Source organism: Homarus americanus, unplaced genomic scaffold, assembly GCF_018991925.1.
Source record: "Homarus americanus isolate GMGI-L3 unplaced genomic scaffold, GMGI_Hamer_2.0 scaffold39647, whole genome shotgun sequence".
NCBI lineage: Eukaryota > Metazoa > Arthropoda > Malacostraca > Decapoda > Nephropidae > Homarus > Homarus americanus.
Genome location: NW_024715917.1, coordinates 117,901 through 144,508, shown reverse-complemented (window position 1 = coordinate 144,508; position 26,608 = coordinate 117,901). Strand labels below are relative to the sequence as shown.

Sequence of the window (26,608 nt, the reverse complement as noted above, 5' to 3'; positions counted from 1 at the left end):
AAAAATCTGCGGTGGAGCCCCGCATCAGGCAGACATGCTTACAGAGGCTCTAACAATACCCCAACGGCAGTACAGGCGGAAGAGGTGAGCACCAAGGAAACCCAACGACTACACCGGTGTACAAAGGCAGTGCATGATGGACAGGCTACTAAGGCGAAACCCAACAAACTGGGCTATCGGCAGTCCATTTCAACTCTCCCTCTCCCCAGTCGTTGCAAATCTTGCACCACTGGATCAGGAAAAGGGAAAGCCAAGAAGTGTGGTTGCTGCCTGCGCTCCTGCCTCACCACATAAATCAAATCACGCGCAGCCATCATCCAGCTCACCATACACCTCATCATCATCATCATTATTAAAACCCCTATACCCCCAAAAGTCCTATGGCGACGGACGAATGGCGACTGAGACAGGCAGAGATGACTGCCGGGAGTCTCTAATCACATGGGCGACACAGATAAAATGGTCGTTTATGCACTGGGATCCAGGCATCAATACAGCCGTCTGTGAGACTGAGCAGCACCTTTTGAGGAGGCACTCTCCTCAACCCACATGGGGAGGGGGCTAGAAAAGGTGCCCTAAACATAGCCAGCCTAAAAAAACAACCTGATTGGGCAACCGCACCCAGTAAGGTCATCCTCATGTGATCGAAAACACAATCAAAACCACAGATCCAAACAAAAACAAACTATACAACCTCTTATGGTCGCTGCATGGAATGTCAGGACCCTTCTGGATACTGGCACAAATGAGCGTCCTGAAAGAAGAACTGCCCTTGTGGCAAAAGAGCTGGCTAGGTATAACATCGACATTGCAGCCATTAGTGAGTCCCGGCTCACAGACGAGGACCGACTCACGGAACGGGGGTCTAGCTAAACCTTCTTCTAGAAGGGTAAGCCTGCTGTGGAGAGACAAACCTGAAAAAGTACCAAATCGACTACACACCGTAACGCTTGAAGGAGCACCACACAAGAAGGTGTCAATACTTTCAAGTTAGCCCGAGTGCATACTGAGGCAGACAAGCGAAAACGCCGGAAAGACGTTGCCGCCGCCCCTCCCGCACTAGATGTAGCCCCCCACATATGCAACATCTGTGATCGACCCTGCCGGTCCCGTATCGGCCTCTTTAGTCACTTCAAAACTCACCAACGAAGGTGACATCTTAATAACTCATATCATTGTATCATAGCTGGATGATCGCAGTAGTAGTAGTAGTAGTAGAAGTAGTAGTAGTGTGTGTGTGTGTGTGTGTGTGTGTGTGTGTGTGTGTGTGTGTGTGTGTGTGTGTGTGTGTAGTATTATGGATCACTGACCACAACACTTAACTGCAAAAAGACAAAAAAGTGTTAAAGTATAATGATTATAAGTGTTACCCTGTACGTACCTAACCTAACCTAACCTAACCTAACCTAACCTCTCAGTAAAGACAATGGGAGACAACACCGAAGGAGAAGGGAACTCATATACCTGGCTGAGTTACTTGGCTGAGTTACCTGAGACGGCAGGCAACAGGTGATCGCGGCAGTATTAAGGCCCCTCTCTTCCCCGGGTGCGGCTACAAATGGCGTCCGCATGCGACCATAAAACCCATTTTGTGGGTGCATTTTACAAGCTCCATTATCTTTACCTGTCTTCCGGTATGGCGTGAGGTGAGAAGAGGGCAAGGAGGAGGAGGAAGAGAGGCAAAGAAGAGAAGGAAGAAAGGCAAGGAGGAGGAGGAAGAGGAGGATGGAGAGAAGCAAAGAGGAGGAGAGGGGTTGAGTGTTTCCCAAGACACGCACACGCACACACACACACACACACACACACACACACTGTAGGGCCTCCTTGTACACTACGAATAAAGAACAAACAGACTGTGAGGAAAATGGGCCTCAGTACTATTGGACCCCAGTACTAATGGGGCCCCAGTACTAATGGACCCCAGTACTAATGGACCCCAGTACTAATGGGCCCCAGTACATAAAAGCCCCAGTACTAATGGGACCCCAGTACTCGGGCCCCAGTACTACGGGCCCCAGTACTATTGGACCCCAGTACTAATGGGCCCCAGCAATGGACCAGTACTAATGGACCCAGTACTAATGGACCCCTACTAATGGGCCCAGTACTATTGGACCCCAGTACTAATGGACCCCAGTACCACGGGCCCAGTAACTATTGGACCCCAGTACTAATGGGCCCCTGGGCAGAGGTCAGCCCCAGCACCCCAGGGCAGAGGTCGGGGCCCCAGTGAACCCTGGGGCAGAGGTCAGGGGCCCCAGTGTACCCCAGGGCAGAGGTCAGGGGCGGGGACGTGTTCTTTACCTCCGCAAAATTAAGCGAAGAAGTTTGTCTCTCTAACTGACCTGGGCGTCACTCTCCCTCCCCTCACCACCACGGGTTCTCCTCACCCCTCACCACCACGGGTTCCTCACTCCTCACCACCACAGGTCTCCCTCACCACCACCACCACGGGTTCTCCCTCACTCCCTCACCACCACGGGTCTCCCTCCTCCTCACCACCACGGGTTCTCCCTCCTCCCCTCACCACCACGGGTTCTCCCTCACTCCCCTCACCACCACCACGGGTTCTCCTCACTCCCCTCACCACCACGGGTTCTCCCTCACTCCCTCACCACCACCACCACGGGTTCTCCCTCACCACCACTACCATCAATTATTCTACAGTGACTTAATTGCTTTATGAAACTATAGTGACCAGTCAAGTGTTGCTGCCCTCCTCCCTCCCCTCTCCCTCCCTCCCTCCTCCTCCTCCTCCCTCCCTCCCTCCCACCCTCCCTCCCTCCGCACCCTTAAGACCTCCCCGGTTCCTTCCTCATAATACAATAATAATCACCTACCACCGCCCTTAACGAGAGAGAGAGAGAGAGAGAGAGTGAGAGAGAGAGATAGAGAGAGATAAGATAATTAATGACTCAGGGCTGGTGAGATAGAGAGAGATAGAAGAGAGATAAGAGAGAGATAGAGAGAGAGAGCACTTGCCTCTTCATACTACTGTACCATAACAATACTTCTGCTCTGTTGGTCTGAACATATTGAGAGAAGGGAGGAGAAGACCAAGAGAGATGGAGGGAGAGGGACAAAGAAGGAGGGGAGGAGAAGGAGAACAGTGATGGAGATATGAAGGACAGAAGGAGGGAGTGGAGAAAGGAGAACAGTGATGGAGAGAGATATGTCCTGGTGAGCGTGAAGGAGTGGATACCATGGCGTCCAGTGCTAATTAGTCCATCTTTCCATCTTCTTCCTCCTCCTCCTCTCCCTCCTCCCCTCCTCCTCCTCCACCTCCTCTTCCTCCCCCTCCTCTCCTCCTCCACCTCCTCTTCCCCCCCCTCCTCTCCTCCTCCCCTCTCTTCCTCCCCTCCTCTCCTCCTCCCCCCTCCTCTTCCTCCCCCCTCCTCCTCCTCCCCCCTCCTCTTCCTCCCCCTCCTCCCCCCTCCCTCTTCCTCCCCCCTCCTCCCCCCTCCTCCCCTCCCTCTCCTCCCCTCTTCACCTCACTACAGACAAAATTATATGCTAATATTGTCTCTCTACTCACCTTCATGGCTGGCTTCTCCTACACCAGTCCTGAGTCATTAATTATCTCTATCTCTCTATCTCTCTCTTCACCAGTCCTGAGTCATTAATTATCTCTATCTCTCTCTCTATCTCCACCAGTCTGTCATTACTATCTCTATCTCTCTCTATCTCTCACCAGTCCTGAGTCATTAATTATCTCCTATCTCTCTCTCTATCTCTCACCAGTCCTGAGTCATTAATTATCTCTATCTCTCTCTCTATCTCTCACCAGTCCTGAGTCATTAGTATCTCTATCTCTCTCTCTCTCACCAGTCCTGAGTCATTAATTATCTCTATCTCTCTCTCTATCTCTCACCAGTCCTGGTCATTAATTATCTCCTATCTCTCTCTATCTCTCCCACCAGTCCTGAGTCATAATTATCTCTATCTCTCTATCTCTCTCTCTATCTCTCTCTCTCTCTCTCTCCTCTATCTCAGCTCTAGAGACATTCATTATTTATTCCTCTCTGTTCTTATGTGTCACACACACACACACACACACACACACACACACACACACACACACACACACACACACACACACACACACACACACACACACACACACACACACACACACACACACACACACACACACACACACACACACACACACACACACACACACACACACACACACACACACACACACACACACACACACACACACACACACACACACACACACACCAGTTGCCAACGTTTTATTAACCCCAAAATTTGTCTTAATGATAAAGTGTAATAAGATGCCATAAATTATTACAGTTATTGCGATAATTTTTCTTCATTATTTAACGATTACCTTAACGATTACCTTAACGATTACCTTAACGATTACCTTAAAGATTACCTTAAAGATTACCTTAAAGATTACCTTAAAGATTACCTTAACGATTACCTTAAAGATTACCTTAAAGATTACCTTAACGATTACCTTAACGATGACCTTAACGATTACCTTAAAGATTACCTTAAAGATTACCTTAAAGATTACCTTAAAGATTACCTTAACGATTACCTTAACGATTACCTTAAAGATTACCTTAACGATTACCTTAACGATTACCTTAACGATTACCTTAACGATTACCTTAAAGATTACCTTAAAGATTACCTTAACGATTACCTTAAATATTACCTTAACGATTACCTTAACGATTACCTTAAAGATTACCTTAACGATTACCTTAAAGATTACCTTAACGATTACCTTAACGATTACCTTAACGATTACCTTAACGATTACCTTAACGATTACCTTAACGATTACCTTAACGATTACCTTAAAGATTACCTTAACGATTACCTTAACGATTACCTTAACGATTACCTTAAAGATTACCTTAAAGATTACCTTAACGATTACCTTAACGATTACCTTAACGATTACCTTAACGATTACCTTAAAGATTACCTTAACGATTACCTTAAAGATTACCTTAACGATTACCTTAACGATTACCTTAACGATTACCTTAAAGATTACCTTAACGATTACCTTAACGATTACCTTAACGATTACCTTAAAGATTACCTTAACGATTACCTTAACGATTACCTTAACGTGGGAGGGGAGGGATGTGGAGGGGAGGAGAGAGGGAGAGAGTGAGTGAGAGAGAGAGAGAGAGAGAGAGAGAGAGAGCTAACTTGTCTCCTGTTTTCCTCATTGCATCTCTCTTTAACCTCAGCATCACGTCACCCCCCCCCCTCTCTCTCTCTCTCTCTTCCCCTCACTGCTTCTCTCTTACTCGTCGCATATAACTCTTCCTCTTTCTTCTTCTTCTCCTCCATCTCTTCTCTTATCTTCTTCTTCCTTCTCTCACTCTCTCTCTCTCTTATGTCACCGGCCGGGGCTGAGAGCTGCTCCAGTGTATGCCTGCACCTGAGGGTCTCCCTGTGACGTTTTTACACCTGCCTCTGTCTCACCTGTGACTCTCTACACCTGCCTCTGTCTCACCTGTGGCTCTCTACACCTGCCTCTGTCTCAACTGTGGCTCATAATTTACTGGTATGTGAACATCTGTAAGTAGAACCTCTCCGTCGTGTGGTGACAGTCAGGTGTTTATTAACAGTTTACCTGACTACTACCACCACCACAACTACCACCACCACCACAACTACCACAACTACCACCACCACAACTACCCCCCACCCACAATATACGTGTAACTTTGTAGATAATTTCAGCTCCCTACAGCTGAAGACACGGGTACGGGGTCTGCCAAAGGCTTCAGATGCACATCTGATCCGATGCTGAATCTCTTCATCGATGTCCGCGGTGGTGGACAGGTGGGAGCCGAGATACCGAAAGTGGGTAACATTAGAGAGGGTAGTACCGTTAAGCTGGAGGCATGGTGGAGGTTTTACTGAACCAGGGGGGCAGGTTTAAGGAGAATCTGAATCTTACGTACATTCACCTCAAGGCCGAAGTGTGCTTACGCAACCTGCGTAGGTGTTCAGGATTTCCTGTTGGTCGCGTTCAGTGTGAGCGACAAGGGTGAGGTCGTCTACATACTGAAGTTCAGTAATGGAAGCTGCCAACACCTTTGTTCCTGCCTGGAGTCGTCTTATGTTGAAAAGACCCTTCATCCGGTACTGGATGTCCACCCAGCCGGCTAAATTAGCACTGGCACGAGTAAGGAAGGCAGCCAAGAAAATGGAAAAGAGAGTTGGTGCCAGTGTACACGCTTATTTAACCCCCGTTTGGATGGGGAAGAACTCGGACTGGGTGTCATTGTGCAGGACACTGCCGTTCATGCCATCGTGGAGTTGCCTCACAATGGCGATGAATTTTGGTGGGCAGCCAAAATGGTTGAGGGTCCGCCAGAGGGATTCCCTGTTGACCGAATCGAAGGCCTTGGTTAGGTCGATGAAGGCCATGTACAGGTCACGACGCTGTTCTCTGCACTTTTCCTGTATCTGGCGGGCAGCAAAAATCATGTCAATGGTGCCATGTGATGGTCTAAAGCCACATTGAGATTCTGGGAGGAAGTTTTCCGCCTCAGGAAGAAGTCTGTTGAGGAGGACTCGGATAATAATCTTGCCAGCTACGGACAGCAGCGAGATCCCACCATAGCCACCACCCCCACCACAACTACTACCCCCACCACAACTACTACCCCCCACCACAATTATTACCACTACCACGAAAACTACCACCACCACTACCACCACCACCACCACAACTACCACCACCACCAGCCTTCTCACTAAACACAGATAATACCAGCAATATTGGACACGGTGAGTGTTTGTAGAGCGGTGGGGGCGTGTTATCCACCTCCACCTCACCTTTCATATCCAGTGGGTACAGTGTGGTGGTGGGTACAGTGTGGCGGTGGGTACAGCGTGGTGGTGTGGTGGGAATTTTGGTGTGGTGGTGGGTACAGTGTGTGGTGGTGGTGGGTACAGTGTGGCGGTGGGTACAGTGGTGGTGGGTGGTGTGGTGGTGGTGGGTACAGTGTGGTGGTGGTGGGTACAGTGTGGTGGTGGAATTTTGGTGTGGTGGTACGGTGTGGCGGTGGGTACAGTAGTGTGGTGGTGGGGTACAGTGTGGTGGTGGTGGGTACAGTGTGGTGGTGGGTACAGTGTGGTGGTGGGTACAGTGTGGTGGTGGGTACAGTGTGGTGGTGGGTACAGCTACACTACCAACACCGTCAACAAGTGGTTTACTTATTGACCAACACTCAGCCCCAGTACACACACACACCGATACACAATGAGTAGAGGAAGAAGGAGGAAGATGATGAGGGGAAGAAAGAGGAAGGCAAGGAGGAAGGGAAGGAGAAGGAGGAGGAGGAGGAGGAGGAGGAGGAAGAGGAGGAAGAGGAGGAGACACATTATAACAATACAATATATTAAAACACTTCCTGTACATAAGAACATAAGAATGGAGGAAACTGCAGCGGGCCTATTGACCCATACTGGGCAGTTCCATTTACACCCAACCCCTATTGCTCATATACTGTAAGCATCCATCCTATGTGTGAAGCTATCCAGTGTATTCGAGAATGATTCCTGGACTTAGAAACCTTCCATATCAGGATAGGTTAAAGAAACTAAAATTACATTCCCTAGAAAGACGAAGAGTGCGGGGAGATATGATAGAAGTATTTAAGTGGGTGAAAGGAATCAATAAAGGGGATATAGATAAAGTTCTTATAATATCCGAGCAGGATAGGACTCGGCAGGATAGGACTCGGAGCAACGGATTCAAGTTGGATAAGTTTAGGTTTAGGAGGGAGATAGGAAGGAACTGGTTCACAAATAGGGTGGTGGACGAGTGGAACAAGCTTAACAACTTTGTAGTAAGTGCTGGAACGCTGGAAAGTTTTAAAAGGAGGCTGGATAGATTCATGGATGATAGAGTGGTAGTAACTCTCGACAGGAGCTGCCATGCACAGGCCAACCGGCCTATTGCAGACTCCTTATGTTCTTATGTTTAATACAGCGCCCCCTCACCCACCCCTCACCTCCTCCCTCACCCACCTCTCACCCACCCCTCACGTCCCACCCCCCTCACCCACCTCTCACCCACCCCTCAACCTCCCCTCACCTCCTCCCTCACCCACCCCTCACCTCCCACCCCCCCTCACCCACCTCTCACCCACCCTCAACCTCCCCCTCACCTCCTCCCCTCACCACCTCTCACCCCACCCCTCAACCTCCCTCACCTCACCTCCCTCACCCACCCCTCACCTCCCCCCCTTAAATCTGACATAATTAATCCATAATTGCCTCTAAGTGGCCACAGTTAATGGTTGACCTTAACTACTGCAGCTGTTCCCTTTAAAGTCAACAGTTATTTAGTTCATTTGAAAGGTGACCAATGTACCTGTGTCTTGTCTTACCTCTACACCCACAGGTCAGGTCAGGTCAGGTCAGGTCAGGTCAGGTACAGGTGAGATCAGGTCAGGTGAGCACTTTAGGGTCACTTAGTCAATTTGGTGTTGGGTGAACGAGGCTGTAAGTGAGTTGTGGTCCAGCGAATGTGTTTAACGCTCACTCTCCCTCCCCTCTCACTCCCCTCTCACTCACCTCTCACTCACCTCCTCCCCCTCTCACTCACCTCTTCCTACCCTCTCACTCACCTCTCCCTCACCTCTCCTCACCTCTCTCCCTCCTCTCCTCACCTCTCTCCCTCCCTCTCCCTCCTCCCCTCCCCTCTCCTCACCTCTCCTCCCTGCCCTCCCCCTCTTCCTGCCACTCTCCTCCTTTTCCTACCCTCTCACTCCCTCTCCCTCCCTCTCCCTCACCTCTCCCTCCTCTCACTCACCTCTTCCCTACCCTCTCACTCCTCTCCCTCCCTCTCCCTCACCTCTCCCTCCTCTCACTCACCTCTCCCTCCCCTCTTCCTCCCCTCTCCCCTCCCTCTCCCTCCACTTCCTCCAGCCATCATGTTTTCGAGTCTATAACCAGAATACATTATCTTAACCTAACCTCTCACCTCACTGCCTTCCCTCTCTTCCCTACCCTCCCTCACCTCCCCCCCTCCTCCACCCACCCCTCTCCCTCCCCACCTCTCCCCTCCCACACCCACCCCTCACCCCTTACTTCTCTGTCTCGTCTCACCTTCCCTCACCTACCCCTGCTTCTCTTGTCAAACATACCTTAAATCTGACGTAGTAACTAATTATACCTATCAATATACCTTAAATCTACTGTACTATTATACCTTAATCACCATAATTACACCATCGCGTCTAATTCTCACCCTTCCATCCTCCAATTGCGTAGTTACTAATTATACCACACATATTATACCTTAAATCTGACGTAGTAACTAATTATACCTTAAATCACACATAATTATACCTTAAATCTGACGTAGTTACACCATAAATCTGCCGCTGATCATCACTACACTGACCAATGTAGAGACAACTGCTACATTTTCCTCGCCACGTGCAGCTGCCCCACACCACAGCTGCATCAGGGTCAACACCACCAGTCAGCTGTAGTGTGTGTCCCCCTTTTTAGTGTACCTGAAATATGTTAATTGATCCACTGTCTTAATTACCAGGTGTGATCTGTGTTACCTGTGTGTTAATGACCCCTTTATTATTATATGATTGGCTGCCCCTTGTGTACGAGGATGGCCGGCCCGAGGGCCACCTAGGCGTGAATTTGTTGAAGGTGTAGAAGCTGTCGTCAACACAACAACCACACCCTGAGTTAACGAGCTGCATGACCCAGTGTTTAAGGTGTAGAAGCTGTCGTCAACACACAACCCACCTGAGTTAACGAGCTGCATGACCCAGTGTTTAAGGTGTAAGCTGTCGCCAACACAACAACCACCCTAGTTAACGAGCTGCATGACCAGTGTTTAAGGTGTAAGCTGCGCAACACAACAACCACACCCTGTTAACGAGTGCATGACCAGTTAGTGTAAAGCTGTCGTCAACACAACACACACCCTAGTTAAGAGCTATGACCCAGTGTTTAAGGTGTAGAAGCTGTCGTCAACACAACAACCACACCTAGTTAACGAGCTGCATGACCCAGTGTTTAAGGTGTAGAAGCTGTCGTCAACACAACAACCACACCCTGAGTTAACGAGCTGCATGACCCAGTGTTTAGGTGTAGAAGCTGTCGTCAACACAACAACCACACCCTAGTTAACGAGCTGCATGACCCAGTGTTTAAGGTGTAGAAGCTGTCGTCAACACAACAACCACACCCTAGTTAACGAGCTGCATGACCCAGTGTTTAGGTGTAGAAGCTGTCGTCAACACAACAACCACACCCCTAGTTAACGAGCTGCATGACCCAGTGTTTAAAGTGTAGAAGCTGTCGCCAACACAACAACCACACCCTGAGTTAATGAGTATGACCCAGTGTTTAAGGTGTAGAAGCTGTCACCAACACAACAACCACACCCTGAGTTAACGAGTTGCATGACCCAGTGTTTAAGGTGTAGAAGCTGTCGCCAACACAACAACCACACCCTGAGTTAACGAGCTGCATGACCCAGTGTTTAAGGTGTAGAAGCTGTCGTCAACACAACAACCACACCCTAGTTAACGAGCTGCATGACCCAGTGTTTAAGGTGTAGAAGCTGTCGCCAACACAACAACCACACCCTGAGTTAACGAGCTGCATGACCCAGTGTTTAAGGTGTAGAAGCTGTCGCCAACACAACAACCACACTAGTTAACGAGCTGCATGACCCAGTGTTTAAGGTGTAGGCTGTCGCCAACACAACAACCACACCCTGAGTTAACGAGCTGCATGACCCAGTGTTTAGGTGTAGGCTGTCGCCAACACAACAACCACACCCTGAGTTAACGAGTTGCATGACCCAGTGTTTAAGGTGTAAGCTGTCGTCAACACAACAACCACCCTGAGTTAATGAGTTGCATGACCCAGTGTTTAAGGTGTGAAGCTGTCGCCAACACAACAACCACACCCTGAGTTAACGAGTTGCATGACCCAGTGTTTAGGTGTAAGCTGTCGCGAACACAACAACCACACCCTGAGTTAATGAGTTGCATGACCCAGTGTTTAAGGTGTAGAAGCTGTCGTCAACACAACAACCACACCCCTAGTTAACGAGCTGCATGTGTTTAAGGTGTAAAAGCTGTCGCCAACACAACAACCACACCCCTAGTTAACGAGCTGCATGACCCAGTGTTAAGGAACAGTCCGAGAAGACGGACAACTCGCCAACTGCACTGGCTAACCATTACCCCGGAACACGATCCGCAAATCGATTAACATCCAGGTTCCCAATTACTGCTGGGTAGACAGAGGCAAATGGCGTAAAACTTGCCCATAGTTCACCCTGCCGGGATCGAACCAGGTCAACTCGCTTGCGAGGCGAGCATGCCGGACATTACACACACACACACACACACACACACACACACACACACACACACACACACACACACACACATATTTGATGTGGGTCTCTCAAACAGAGGTGATCCACACACACACAGAAGTTGGTCCCACACACACACACACACACACACACACACACACACACACACACACACACACACACACCACACACACACACACACACACACACACACACACACACACACACACAGGTGGTCCACACACACACACACACACACAGGTGGTCCACACACACACACACACACACACACACACAGGTGGTCACACACACACACACACACACACACACACACACAGGTGGTCCACACACACACACACACACACACAGGGTGGTCCACACACACACACACACACACACACAGGTGGTCCACACACACACACACACACACACACACACACACACACACACAGGTGGTCCCCACACACACACACACACACAGGTGGTCCCACACACACACACACACACACACACACACACAGGTGGTCCACACACACACACACACACACACACACACACACACACACACAGGTGGTCCACACACACACACACACACACACACACACACACACACACAGGTGGTCACACACACACACACACACACACACAGAGGTGGCCCACACACACACACACACACACACACACACACACAGAAGGTGGTTCACTTCTGACAAATATTGGCTTTATCTGCTGTCTGGAAAAGTGGGGAAGTGAACCGGTGGAGGTGGGTGGGTGGGTGGGTGGTGTGGTTGGATGTGGTGGGTGAGTGGAGGTGGGATGAAGGTGGGTAGAGGGGTGGTGGTGGGTGGTGGTTCAGGTGGGTGGTGGTGGGTGGAAGTGGGTGGTGGTGGGTGGAAGTGGAGTGGTGGTGGAGTGGGAAGTGGGTGTGGTGGGTGGTGGTGGTGGGGAGGCCAACACTCTTCACCTGTGCCTCTCCCTCTGTTTGCTCTCCTCTCTCTGTCCATTATTCTCTCTTCTGCTTCCTCCTCTACCTTCTCCTTCCTCTCCCTCCTCCTTCTGTCGTGGTTCATCAGTTTTTTCTTCTTTCTTTTCTTTTCTTCTTCTCTTACTTATTCCCTCTCTTCCCTTCTTATTCTTTCTCTTCTTCTTCTATCCTCCTCCTTCCCCCCCTCTTCCTCCCCACAGAGGGTCAACACTGACTCACTACAACACAACACTGACTCACTGCAACACAACACTGACTCACTACAACCACTGACTCACTACAACACAACACTGACTCACTACAACACAACACTGACTCACTACAACACAACACTGACTCACTACAACACAACACGACTCACTACACCACACAACACAACACTGACTCACTACAACACAACACTGACTCACTACACAACACTGACTCACTACACAACACTGACTCACTACAACACAACACTGACTCACTACTACACAAACACTGACTCACTACAACACAACACTGACTCACTACAACACAACACTGACTCACTACAACACAAACACTGACTCACTACAACACAACACTGACTCCACTCACACACCCTACAACACAACACTGACTCACTACAACACAACACTGACTCACTACAACACAACACTGACTACTACACAACACAACACTACTCACTACAACACAACACTGACTCACTACAACACAATATCACAGGTTGAGAAAAGTTTCACTAATCAGCTCCAAAAAGACCTACTTGAGATGTTTTTGATGATGGTAGTGACAACAACAGCTGGAGTGACTGGCCACACACACACACACACACACACACACACACACGGTGGGTGTGTGTGTGTGAAAAATGGAAAGGAAAGAATGCTTGGTGGAGTGGCTATGAAAGGAAGGTGTGAGGCTGGTGGTGAGGGCTGGGTGGTGAGGATGGGTGGTGAGGATGGGTGGTGAGGGCTGGTGGTGAGGGCTGGGTGGTGAGGGCTGGGTGGTGAGGATGGGTGTGTGAGGGCTGGGTGAGCTGGGTGGTGAGGGCTGGGTGGTGAGGGCTGGGTGGTGAGGATGGGTGGTGAGGGATGGGTGGTGAGGATGGGTGGTGAGGATGGGTGAGGCTGGGTGGTGAGGGCTGGGTGGTGAGGGGCTGGGTGGTGAGGGATGGGTGGTGAGGGCTGGGTGGTGGGGATGGGTGGTGAGGATGGGGTGGTGAGGATGGGTGGTGAGGGATGGGTGAGGGGCTGGGTGGTGAGGGCTGGGTGTGGGGATGGGTGGTGAGGCTGGAGTGGGTGAAGGGCTGGGTGGTGAGGGATGGGTGGTGAGGGCTGGGTGGTGAGGGGCTGGGTGGTGAGGCTGGGTGGTGAGGGCTGGGTGGTGAGGGGCTGGGTGGTGAGGAGGGTGAGGGTGGTGGGGCTGGGTGGTGAGGGCTGGATGGTGAGGATGGGTGGTGAGGATGGGTGGTGAGGATGGGTGGTGAGGGCTGGGTGGTGAGGGCTGGGTGGTGGGCTGGATGGTGGGGATGGGTGGTGAGGGCTGGGTGGTGAGGGCTGGGTGGTGGGGGCTGGGTGGTGAGGGATGGGTGGTGAGGGCTGGGTGGTGAGGGCTGGGTGGTGAGGGCTGGGTGGTGAGGAGAAGGTAATATGTACAGTACCTTTGTTTGTAGAGAACAGCTGATGTGACCCAGTTCTCTCTCTCTCTCTCTCTCTTCTCTCTCTCTCTCCTCTTCCTCTTCCCCTACTGTTAGTCCTCTTGTCTTCCATCTTCCTCCTCCTCTTACCCTTCTTCTCTCTTCCTCCACCTCCTCTTCTTCCTCCCCCCAGGTGTTGTGACGCTGGTTCTCCCTACCCTTCTTCCTTCCTCCTCCTCCTCCTCCTCCTCCTCCTCCTCCACCTCTTCTTCTCCTCCTCCACCTTCTCTTCCTCTTCCTCCACCTTCTTCCTCTTCCCTCCACCTCCTCTTCCCCCTCCTCTTCCTCTTCCCCCACCTTCTCCTCCTCTCCTCTTCCCTCTTCCTCCCCTTCTCCCCTCCTCCTCTTCCTCTTCTCCTCCTTCCCCGTAGGTTAAGCTAAATATTTCGTGTTTTCCTCAGAGTAAATATTTATATCACACACACACACACACACACACACACACACACTATACTGATGTTTACAATTTTGGGTAAGTGGACCAGTCTCCCCTTGACCCCTCCCCCCACCCACCCCCACCATCTAACTCTCAGCTCCTCTACTAAACACGGAAGGGGGCAGGGGGCGGGGGAGGAGTGGGAGAGGAAGGGAGAGAGACGTGTCAAGGTGACCCAAGACTCAGGTGATGTTCTCTAGGTGATCCAATTATGTAATGCTTCACCTCTCACCTGTAAGTACACACCGCCTGCTGACACCCCTTGCTGACCTCCCCTGCTGACACCACCTTGTTAAGACACTCCTGACGCTGACCACACCTTCTTAAGACACTCCTGACGCTGACCACACCTTCTTAAGACACTCCTGACGCTGACCACACCTTCTTAAGACACTCCTGACGCTGACCACACCTTCTTAAGACACTCCTGACGCTCATCACACCTTGTTAAGACACTCCTGACGCTGACCATGTTAAGACACTCCTGACGCTGACCACACCTTGTTAAGACACTCCTGACGCTGACCACACCTTGTTAAGACACTCCTGACGCTGACCACACCTTCTTAAGACACTCCTGACCTGACCACACCTTGTTAAGACACTCCTGACGCTGACCACACCTTCTTAAGACACTCTGACTGACCACACCTTGTTAAGACACTCCTGACGCTGACCACACCTTGTTAAGACACTCCTGACGCTGACCACACCTTGTTAACACACCCTGACGCTGACCACACCTTCTTTAGACACTCTGACGCTGACCACACCTTTAAGACACTCCTGACTGACCACACCTTGTTAACACACTCCTGACGCTGACCACACCTTCTTAAGACACTCCTGACGCTGACCACACCTTCTCAAGACACTCCTGACTGACACACCTTGTTAAGACACTCCTGACTGACCACCTTGTTAACACACCAGCTTAATAAAACACCAGCTCAATGTGACGCCAGCTAATGTAAAGCCTGCTTAATGTGACGCCAGCTTAATGTGACGCCAGCTTAATAAGACACCAACTTCAGTGAGACGTCCAGCTTAATGTGACGCCAGCAATACAACACCATCTTAATAAGACGCCAGCTTAATGTGACACCAGCTTAATTAGACGCCAGCTTAATGCAACACCATCTTAATGAGACGCCAGCTTAATGTGACGCCAACTTAATTAGACGCCAGCTTAATGTGATGCCAGTTTAATGTGACGCCAGCTTAATAAAATACCAGCTTAATAAAATACCAGCTTAATGTGACGCCAGCTTAATGTGACGCCAGCTTAACCCTTTTACAACGCGTCACGCACTTGCCATTTTATTCTGGCTACCGCTAGACGATTTTATTCAGCTTAGGGTAATCTCCTCCTGCTGTGAAAGGGTTAATAAAACATCAGCTTAATGAGACGCCAGCTTAATGAGACGCCAGCTTAATGTGACGCCAGCTTAATAAAACACCAGATTTATGAGACGCTAGCTTAATGAGACGCCAGCTTAATAAAACACCAGATTTATGAGACCACAGCTTAATGTGAGGAGGAGGAGAGAAGAAAGAGGAGGAGGAGGAAGAGGAAGAGGGGGAGGAGGAGGAAGAGGGGGGGAGGAGGAAGAGGGGAGGAGGAGGAAGGGGAGGAGGAGGAAGGGGGGGAGGAGGAGGAAGGAGGAAGGGGGAGGAGGAGGAGGAGGAAGAGAGAGGAGGAGGAGGAGGAGGAGGAGGAGGAAGAGGAGGAGGAGGAGGAGGAGGAGGAGGAGGAGGAGGAGGAGGAGGAAGAAGCGTGGCCCAACCATGAACCATCACCCTGCCTCCACCAGCACCACCAAGTACCTCCCTCACTACCGCCAACATATTGCCCTCCTGCCCCTCCCTCCCTGCCTCTCCCTCCCCTCCCTCCCCTTGCCCTCCCCTGCCCCTCCCCTCCCTGCCCCTCCCTCCCTGCCCCTCCCCCCCTGCCTCTCCCCCCCCTGCCCCTCCCCTCCCTGCCTCTCCCCCCTACCCTTCATTCTTGAGTCTGTAATTCATTCCTCACTTTATACCGACACACACACACACACACACACACACACACACACACACACACACACACACACACACACACACACAGCAGCAGAGTACCTAGGCCACTGTAGCCGGTTATGCTGTCCGGATAGTGAGTCGAAACGGCCAGCTAAGGAGGTGATATATCTTGCCGGATACAAAATGCCCAGAAAAATCGGCTATATCACCCACAACGTTCTCTCATTCTCTCTCTTTCTCACACACGCACACTCTCTAACACACACACACACACACACACACACACACACACACACACACACTGAAACTGATCGCTGATGTAGGTATAATGCCCCCATAAACCCTACCTGCACCCCCATAAACCCTACCTAGCCCCCCATAAACCCTACCTGGCACCCCCATAAACCACTCCTGGCACTTTATAGGCCTGTACAATTTTATAGGCCTGTTTTATAACCGCATGACTCATAGGCCATAACTTTGCAGAGCCTGCCTGGGCACACATGGGCCACGCAGGCACATGGGCCCCTGTTTTTATGTGGGCCCTGCTGACACATGCCACTGCCTGGCCCCATGCCATGAGCACACATGGGCCCTGCCTGTTTTTATGAGCCCTGCACATGACACATGGGGCCTGGCACACGTGGACCACTATGAGGCCTGCCTGGCACATGGACCCTGCACATGGGCCCCTGACACACCCTGCTGATTTTTACATCAGCCCTGTGACTTTGATGGGCCATGGGCACCTGCACTTTGCCAAGACCCTCTGGCATGAATGCCATAATTTTTGCCTGGGGCACACTGCATGGCACAGGGTTTTTATGAGCCTTGGACTGGTTTTTGGATGTGGGCTTTTTTGTGGTGCCGTGGATGACCCCATAAACCCTACCTGGCCCCCATAAACCTACACCTAGCACCAACCCTGCCTGGCACCCCATAAACCCTACCTGGCCCCATAAACCACCTGGCACCCCATAAACCCTACCTGGCACCCCATAAACCCTACCTGGCACACCATAAACCCTACCTGCACCCCATAAACCTACCTGGCCCATAAACCCTACCTGGCACCCCATAAACCCTACCTAGCACCCCCATAACCCTACCTGGCACCCCATAAGCCTACCTGTCACATAAACCCTACCTAGCACCCCATAAACCCTACCTAGCACCCCATAAACCCTACCTGCGCCCCCATAACCCTACCTGTCCCCCATAAACCCTACCTAGCACCCCATAAACCCTACCTAGCACCCCATAAACCCTACCTCAAAGCCTCCTATACATAAACCCTACCTATTTCCATAAACCCTACCCAGCAGCCCTTATCAGGTTTATGTTGATGTAACACTAAGGTCTTAAGTTACCCCTTGAAATACGATACAGAGAGGGTGAGGGTGAGGTGAGGAGGTGAGGGAGGTGAGGAAGGAGGTGAGGAGGGGGGTGAGGTGAGGAGGGAGGAGAGGTGAGGTGAGGAGGGTGAGGGGTGAGAAGGGTGAGGAGGAGGTGAGGGTCACTAGCATCTGTGGGACCTGGGACTGTCGATGTGGGTTGACTGAGATTAATTAAGGATTACAGAGATGATAAGACAGACAGACAGACACAGACAGACACAGACAGACAGACAGACAGACAGACAGACAGACAGACAGACAGACAGACAGACAGACAGACAGACAGACAGACAGACAGAGAGAGAGAGAGAGACAAGAGAGAGAGAGAGAGAGAGAGAGAGGTTGTCACTACAATACAAAACCAACACAACAATAATTTAGCCACAAGACCAACCATCGTCCACCCCTCAACCCCACTATAGGGTGTTGTGAGGAGGCAGGAGGAGGCAGAGGGGAGGAGGAGGAGGTTGTGAGGAGGGCAGGAGAGTTGTGGGAGGAGGTTGTGAGGAGGTGGGGAGGAGGAGGTTGGGGAGAGGAGGTGAGGAGGAGAGGGAGTGTTGTGAGGAGGAGGTTGTGAGGAGGAGGTTTGAGGAGGAGTGTTGTGTGAGCCTCACTGGTGACTCCTGGCAACTGTACATTGCCCCATCCAGGAGGACCAGGAGAAGTGATGCCCTCCTCCTCTCCCTCTCCTCCTCCTCCATCTATTCCTCCTCTTTCTCACTACTGACCACACACACACACACACGCACACTCACGCACACACACACGCACACGCACACACACTTAGGAACCATTAAGAGCCATTAAAACACAACCTTTTTTATACAGTTGACTGAGGTACAGGAACGTGTGTTAGGTCAGGTCAGGTTAGGTTAGGTGAGGTCAGGTCAGGTTAGGAGAGGTTAAGGTGGTTAATCTTCAGGTGTTGCCAGTGGTTAATCTTCAGGTAAAATAAGCTGGGGTGGTTAATAATCAGGTAAAATAAGCTGGGGTGGTTAATAATCTTCAGGTAAAATAAGCTGGGTGGTTAATAATTCAGGTAAAATAGCTGGGTGGTTAATAATCTTCAGGTAAAATAAGCTGGGGTGGTTAATAATCTTCAGGTAAAATAAGCTGGGGTGGTTAATAATCTTCAGGTAAAATAAGTTGGGTGGTTAATCTTCAGGTGCCCTAATAGGCTCACCACACTGCCTGCTCTCTACCTCCAAAATTCAGCCAATCAGCCAGTGAAAATTTAATGACCTTAAAAACTTCAGCCAATCAGCGTTTGAGTGACGATGGCATCAAATGTTGGACCAATTAAGGCCCGGCTGACGTGCTGTCTCTAGCCGCCAGTAAAGGAAGCGTTTAACATTATGAGGCTTATGGAGTCAGTCGTTGTAGGTCGTGTTAAGTCGTGTTAGGTCGTGTTAAGTAGTGTTAGGTCGTGTTAGGTCGTAAATGGGTTGTAAGAGGTCGTGTTAGGTCGTTGTAGGTCGTGTTAGGTCGTAAATGGGTCGTGTTAGGTGATGGGAACAAGACACTTCCCTATACACTGTACCCACCTAACCTAAACCAAACTTAAGTTAACCTAACCAACCATAACTTCACCTATCTTAAACTAACCCAACTTAACCTAACTCAACTAACTTTGCCTAACCTAAGCTAACCTGTCATTAATGTGCGTCAATATACAGTAATGAATGAAAAACACACAATACTGCTCCACCATTTGTTCCCCGTGATATAACCAAAACATTATCGTTATTACTCGTTTTTACTCACAGCTCCAGGTAAACACGGTGTGCGAGTTCAGCCTATCAGCGCCTGTCTCATTCTCTTGCACAGCGCTTCAGGCAGTCAAATGTATGTTCACCAGTGTTCACCAGTGTTCACCATTTATAATATCTTTCATAATTGAATATAGTGTGTAATATTTTCTCTTTATAACGTATAATTAATATTTCTTTCAGCTCAGCGGGTAAATTAATAGTGCAGCACATTGTGTAGTTTAATTATAACAATTAAAACAAACATTTTATATTTACATGTTGTTTTCAATAAAATTAATCCACCATTTACAGTGTATTAATCTATTATTAATATCGACCATCTAAAATAATTTATAAACCTTTAATATCTTTGGTTTTGTCAACAGTTAACATTACATACAAAAACTGACCTATATTAAAGGTGACTGTACAGTTGAGTTGATGCCTTCATAACACAGTGTACACCATCACACAGTGTACACCATCACACAGTGTACACCATCACACATGTGTACACCATCACACAGTGTACACCATCACACAGTGTACACCATCACCCAGTGTACACCATCACACAGTGTACACCATCACTGAGTGTACACCATCACACAGGAAGAGTCGTGTACACCATCACACAGGTACACCATCACACAGTGTACACCATCACACAGTGTACACCATCACACAGGAAGAGTCGTACACCATCACACAGGAACAGTCCACCATTATGTGAAGCTATTTAATAAGACGTCAACAATACACCGCTATTAGTGGAGGAACACAACACCGAGAGCCAACACTGACCTATCCATTGTTTACATTATCTCCAGATCACCTCCACGTCACAACACCAACCAGCACACAACAGTCATAAACAAAACACTAACAACAACTACAACGATGAATAATACTTTTTTTAATACTTATAAACAAATAAAATAGTCAATCATTATTCTGGCCACAAATAAAGTTCATCTCATTATTGTATTTATTTTAATCAAGCAGATTTTGTGACACGATAAGGACACATAACACCTGTATTTGAGGTGTGTGTGTGTGTGTGTGTGTGTGTGTGTGTGTGTGTTATAATATATGAGGTGTATTATATATTCATAAGTTGACAATAATACAGTGTATAATAATAATAATAATAATAATAATAATAATAATAATAATAATATGCACATTATTACTGATAATTTATACAATATATCACTGATAGAGATATAAACACACACACACACACACACACACACACACACACACACAGGACGAGGAAAACTATACTGTATGTGGGAGAAATGTCTGTTAGTCAAAACAAGACTCACTGTAGACCCACACACATAGGGCTAGCAGGGCCAGTGTGGCAGGGTGTGGCCAGGCAGGGCAGGGCCAGGCAGTGGCTGTGGGCAGTATTGCAGGTGGCCAGGCAGTGTGGGCAGTGGGGCAGGGCAGGCACTGCAGTGTCAAGGGCAGTGGTGGAGATATAGACAAACAGTGGCAGTGTACAGGCAGTGGCGGCCAGGCAATGAGGCAGGGCAAGGTTAGGCAGTGGTGGCAGGCACAGCAGTGGGGCAGGCAGGCACTGGTGGCACAGGGGCAGTGTGAGAGTAGACAAACAGTGGTGGCAGGTGACAGGCAGTGCAGGGGCAGATGGCAAAGGATGAGGGCAGTGTGTGGGCCAGTGTTGTTAGGCATGGTGGCAGTGTAACAGGCACTGGTGGTAAAATTGTCAGGCACTGGCAGCAGTGTTGTCAGGCAGGCAGGTAATGTTGTTGCAGTGGCAGGCACAGACAGTGGTGGCTGTGGCCAGGGCTGGGCAGTGTGGCAGGTTAGACAGGGTGTACAGGCAGTGGGCAGGTTATAGGCATTGTGGCAGTATTGTCAGGTAGTGTGGGGGTATTGACACAGTGGTGGCAGTGTTGTCAGGCAATGTGGGCAGCGTTGTGAAGTATTGGCAGGGCAGTGTTGTTGCAGTGTGGGCCAGACAGGCAGCGTTGTCGGGCATTGGCAGTGGGCAGTGTTGTTGGGCAGGCCAGACAGTGTGGATAGTGTTGTCACGCAATGCAGTGTGGGCGGCAGCATGGCGTGATTGGACTCAGGGCAGTGGGCGGCGTGGTGTAATGTGGGCGGGCACGATAGCTGGACGGAGTCGCGGGCAGTGGCGTCGGGCGGCAGGCGGCAGGTGTGACAGACTCGCGGCAGGGCGGCGGGCAGGATGTGGGCGGCGTCGGGGATAGGTAGTGACGGAGCTGGGCAGTGGGCGTCGGGCGGTAGGGCAGGTGGACGGATTCATGTGGAGTGGCAGGCTGCGGCGTCAAGGCAGGGACGGAGCCGCAGTGCCGGGCGGTGGCAGGCATCGGGGAAGCACGACGGAGCTGCAGGGCGGCAGGTGGCAGCGTGGGCGGCCGAGGGAAGGGCGGTGTGCGGCCTAGTGGAACAGTGTGGGTTGCGTGGGCGGCGGTGTGAGCGGCGTCAGGGAGGCAAACTGTGGGCGCCTACAATCAAAGAAACGGTTTAGTGTTATTGATACAACTGTTGGTTATAGTATGAGGGCCCCAGTACTAGTGGGCCCCAGTACTAGTGGGCCCCAGTACTAGTGGGCCCCAGTACTAGTGGGCCTTGTACAGGGCCTATACAGGGCTCTAGCACAGGGGCCCCAGTACTAGGGGGCCCAGTACTGTGTCTCAGTACTAGGGGCCCCAGTACTAGTGGGCCCCAGCACTGGGCTCACACCAGTGGGCCCCATACTAGTGGGCCTCATACTAGTGGGCCTCAATTAGTGGGCCCCAGCACTAGTGGGCTCAGTACCAGGGCCAGTATAGTGGGGCTCAGTACTAGTGTGGCCCCAGTACCAGTGGCCCCAGTACTAGTGGGCCCCAGTACCAGGGGCCCCAGTACTAGTGGGCCCCAGCACTAGTGGGCCCAGTACTAGTGGGCCTCAGTACTAGTGGGCCCCAGTACTAGTGGCCCCAGTACTAGTGGGCCCCAGTACCAGTGGGCCCCAGTACTAGGGGGCCCCAGTACTAGTGGGCCCAGCATGGGCCCCAGTACTAGGCCCCACAATCTCCTGGAGTACTAGTGGGGCCCAGCACTAGTGGGCCCAGAACAGTGGGCCTCAGCACTAGTGGGCCCCAGTACTAGTGGCCCCAGTACTAGTGGGCCCCAGCATTAGGGGGCCTCCAGTACTAGGGGCCCCTGCCCAGTGGGCCCCAGTAACTAGTGGGCCTCAGCACCAGGTGGCCTCAGTAATCAGTGGGCCCTATACTAGTGGCCCCCAGCACTCAGTGGCCCCAGTACTAGTGGGCCCCAGTACTAGTGGGCCCTGCGCTAGTGGGCCCCCAGTACAGTGGGCCTCAGCACCAGTGGGCCCAGCACTAGTGGGGCCCACAGTGCACTAGTGGGCCTCAGCACCAGTGTGGGCCTCAGCACTAGGCCTCAGTACCAGTGGCCCAGTACTAGTGGGCCCCAGCACCAGTGGCCCCAGTACCAGGGCCCAGCACCAGTGGGCCCCAGTACTAGTGGCCTCAGTAAGTGGCCCAAGGCCCCAGTACTAGTGCACCAGGCACGTGGGCCCCAGTACTAGTGGGCCCCATTACTAGTGGGCCCCAGTGACTAGTGGGCCCCAGTACTGAGGCCCCAGTACTAGTGGCCCAGCACTAGTGGGCCCCAGTACTAGTGGGCCCCAGTACTAGGCCCTGGGGACGGGCCCCAGTACAGTGGGCCCCATTACTAGGCCCCAGTACGTGTGTTCAGTAGTAGTGGGCCCCAGTACTAGTGGGCCCCAGTAGTAGCGGGCCCCATTACTAGTGGCCCCAGGCTGGTTTGGGCTGGCCTGGTTAGGCCAGGTCTTATAGGTCAAGGAGGTTAGGCTGGTTCTGATAGGGTTAGAACAGGTCAGGTCACATGGTTAGGAAGGTTAGTTAGCTAGGCTTAGTAGGTTGGTTCTAGGTTGGGCCAGGCCTGATTTAGTTATAGAGTTAGGTAGGTCAGGTCACGCTATGTTAGGATAGAAGAGAGGTTAGGTTAGGGTCAGGTCACATTAGGTTAAGTTAGTTAGGTTAGTTAGGTCAGTCACGTTATGTTAGATAGATTAGAAGTTAGGTTAGGTTAGGATAGGTCACGTTATCATGACATAAGTAACATTATATTAGGATAGATCAGGCGTTAGAATAGGTGAGGTCATCAAGGTTAGGTTGGGATAGGTCAGTCAGGTCGTCAAGTAGGGTTGGGACAGGCAGTTAGGATAGGACAGGATCAGGTTGCTAAAATAGGTCACGTCAGGTCAAGTTAGTTATAGAGCAGGCCGAGTAGATATGGGGCCAAGACTGAATCACCTTCGTTATCTAACCAATATTTAGCCCGACTTATTTCAGTGTCGTGTTGTGGCACAAAAACAAGAGGTAAGGAGACAGCTAAATAAGGAGGAGGAGGAGGAGGAGGAGGAGGGAGAAGAGGGGGAGAGGAGGAGGGGAGGGGGAGGAGGAGGGGAGGGAGGGAGGAGGAGGGGGGGGAGAGGAAGAAAAAAAGGAGGAGGGGGAGGAGGGGAGAGGGGGAGGAGGAAGAGGAGGGGGAGGAGGAAGGAGGGGAGGAGGAAGAGGAGGGGAGGAGGAAGAGGAGGGGAGAGGGGGGGAGGAGGAAGGGGGAGGAGGGGAGGGGAGAGGAGGGGAGGAGAAGGAAGAGCAGAGGAGGAAGAGGAGAAGGAAGAGCAGGAGAGGAGAGAGGAAGGAAATGGGAGAAGAAGGTTTACCATTAGCCATAAGATTATAAGTATACCAAGACCTATACTGTATGTACCTGGTGGATATTATATCACCTGATATACTGATATACCTGCATATTATTCTCCCTCCCCCCTCACCCCACCCCCTCACCCCCTCTCTCACCTCTCACCTCCCACCCCACCCCACCCCCACTTCCATAATGAGGTCAAATGTATAGAATTAAAACGTTATTTTTTACTGAGGGGAGAAAGAATGGTGCAGGACCTACACCTGACCCACACTTGACCTCACACCACTGACCTAACACCACTGACCCACACCACTGACCTCCACCCTGACCTACACCTGACCTGACCACACCACTGACTCTGACCCACACCACTGACCTCCACACTTGACCCCACACTCCACACCACTGACCCACACCCCTGACTCCACACCACTGACCTACACCACTGACCTACACCACTGACCTGCCCAACTGACCTACACCTCTGACCTCCCATTGACCCACACCACTGACCTACACCTCTGACCCACACCACTGACCCACACCACTGACCTCCACACCCTGACCTACACCCTGACCCACACCTCTGACCTACACCACTGACCCACACCACTGACCTACACCTCTGACCCACACCACTAACCCACACCACTGACCATTGACCCACACCACTGACTCCACACCTCTGACCTACACCACTGACCTACACCACTGACTCCACCCTGACCCACACCACTAACTCCACACCACTGACTCTCATTGACCTACACCACTAACCTACACCTCTGACCTACACCACTGACCTACACCACTGACCTACACCTCTGACCTACACCTCTGACCTACACCTCTGACCTACGATAACAGATGACAATTATATTACGATACACATTTACAAAGTTCTTTACACGACAGTTCCGAGTTTGAGCTCTTGAGTACGATGGTTTAACCTCTTGAGTACGGTGGTTTAACCTCTTGAGTACGATGGTTTAACCTCTTGAGTACGGTGGTTTAACCTCTTGAGTACGGTGGTTTAACCTCTTGAGTACGGTGGTTTAACCTCTTGAGTACGATGGTTTAACCTTCTGAGTACGGTGGTTTAACTTTTGAGTACGATGGTTTAACCTCTTGAGTACGATGGTTTAACCTCTTGAGTACGATGACTTAAACTATTGAGTACAGTTAGATTATAATCAGGCGGGTTACGCCATCGCATCAATAAGTTAAACTGTACTCGAGGCTACAGTCATTGTAATCAATTTAGCATAGTTTGGTCGGGGAGAGGAGGGGGGAGGGTGAGGGAGGTGGGGGAGAGGGAGGGGTGAGGGGAGGGAGGGAGAGGGGTGAGGGGAGGGAGAGGGGAGGGGGAGAGGGGTGAGGGGAGGGAGGGAAATGAAAGGTGGGGGAGGAGGGCAATGAGGTGGTGAGGGAGAGAGAGGTGAAGGAGGCGACTCACCCGTAAGGCTGGAGGCCATGATGAGTGGCAGTATCGGGGTCCACGCCATCCCTCCCTGACCCCGCTACAGTGACCCGGTACACTGGTCCACGCTGCAGAGTCCCGGTACACTGGTCCACACTACTGGTCCTCAGGTCCCGGTACACTGGTTCACGCTGTTGGTCCTGTACACTGGTCCACCTCACTGGTCCTCAGGTCCCGGTACACTGGTTCACGCTGCTTGGTCCCGGTACACTGGTTCACGCTATCCACTGGTCCACACTACTGGTCCAGGTCCGGTACAGCACCACAGTTAACCACTTCTGCTACACATTAAAACTTTGCTCCTCATCTGACTCGGTTGTGTGGACGAGTACAACTTGTTGACAGACACACGGACGACCACCACGACCCGACAGACACGACCCTATCGGTTCATAACGACCTCACCACCACCTTCACAAATACCTTGTTTGTGTTGTTGGCTAATTATCAACTTTTGAACCAAGGATCATAATAATACTTTCAAAAATATATAAACTTTTGAGATATAATTAAACTTTTTCCTCACGACGACGTCTTCAGGAGAGTGATCAAGTCAAATACACTGACGAAGACCCAGTGGGGGACACGACATATTACCCGGGAGTCTCATGACCTATTGAGGAGGTGGTGGCATCATGTGAGAGAGAGAGAGGAGGAGGAGGAGGAGAGTGGTGGTGGAGTGTGAGGCTGGTGAGGGAGACGAGGCGCCAACACGGACAGTCCTGACGCGACGACGGTGCCGCTACCA

General features: G+C 50.9%; 1 long non-coding RNA gene across 1 annotated transcript in view; it reads right to left on the bottom strand.

The window, feature by feature from the left end:
* LOC121857980 overlaps nt 1-26,055 on the bottom strand; it is a 55,222-nt gene extending 29,167 nt beyond the window's left edge. The window contains exon 1 of the long non-coding RNA XR_006087311.1: nt 25,837-26,055. This is a non-coding gene — a long non-coding RNA (uncharacterized LOC121857980). The remainder of the gene's footprint in view (nt 1-25,836) is intronic.
* Nucleotides 26,056-26,608: the final 553 nt, after the last annotated feature.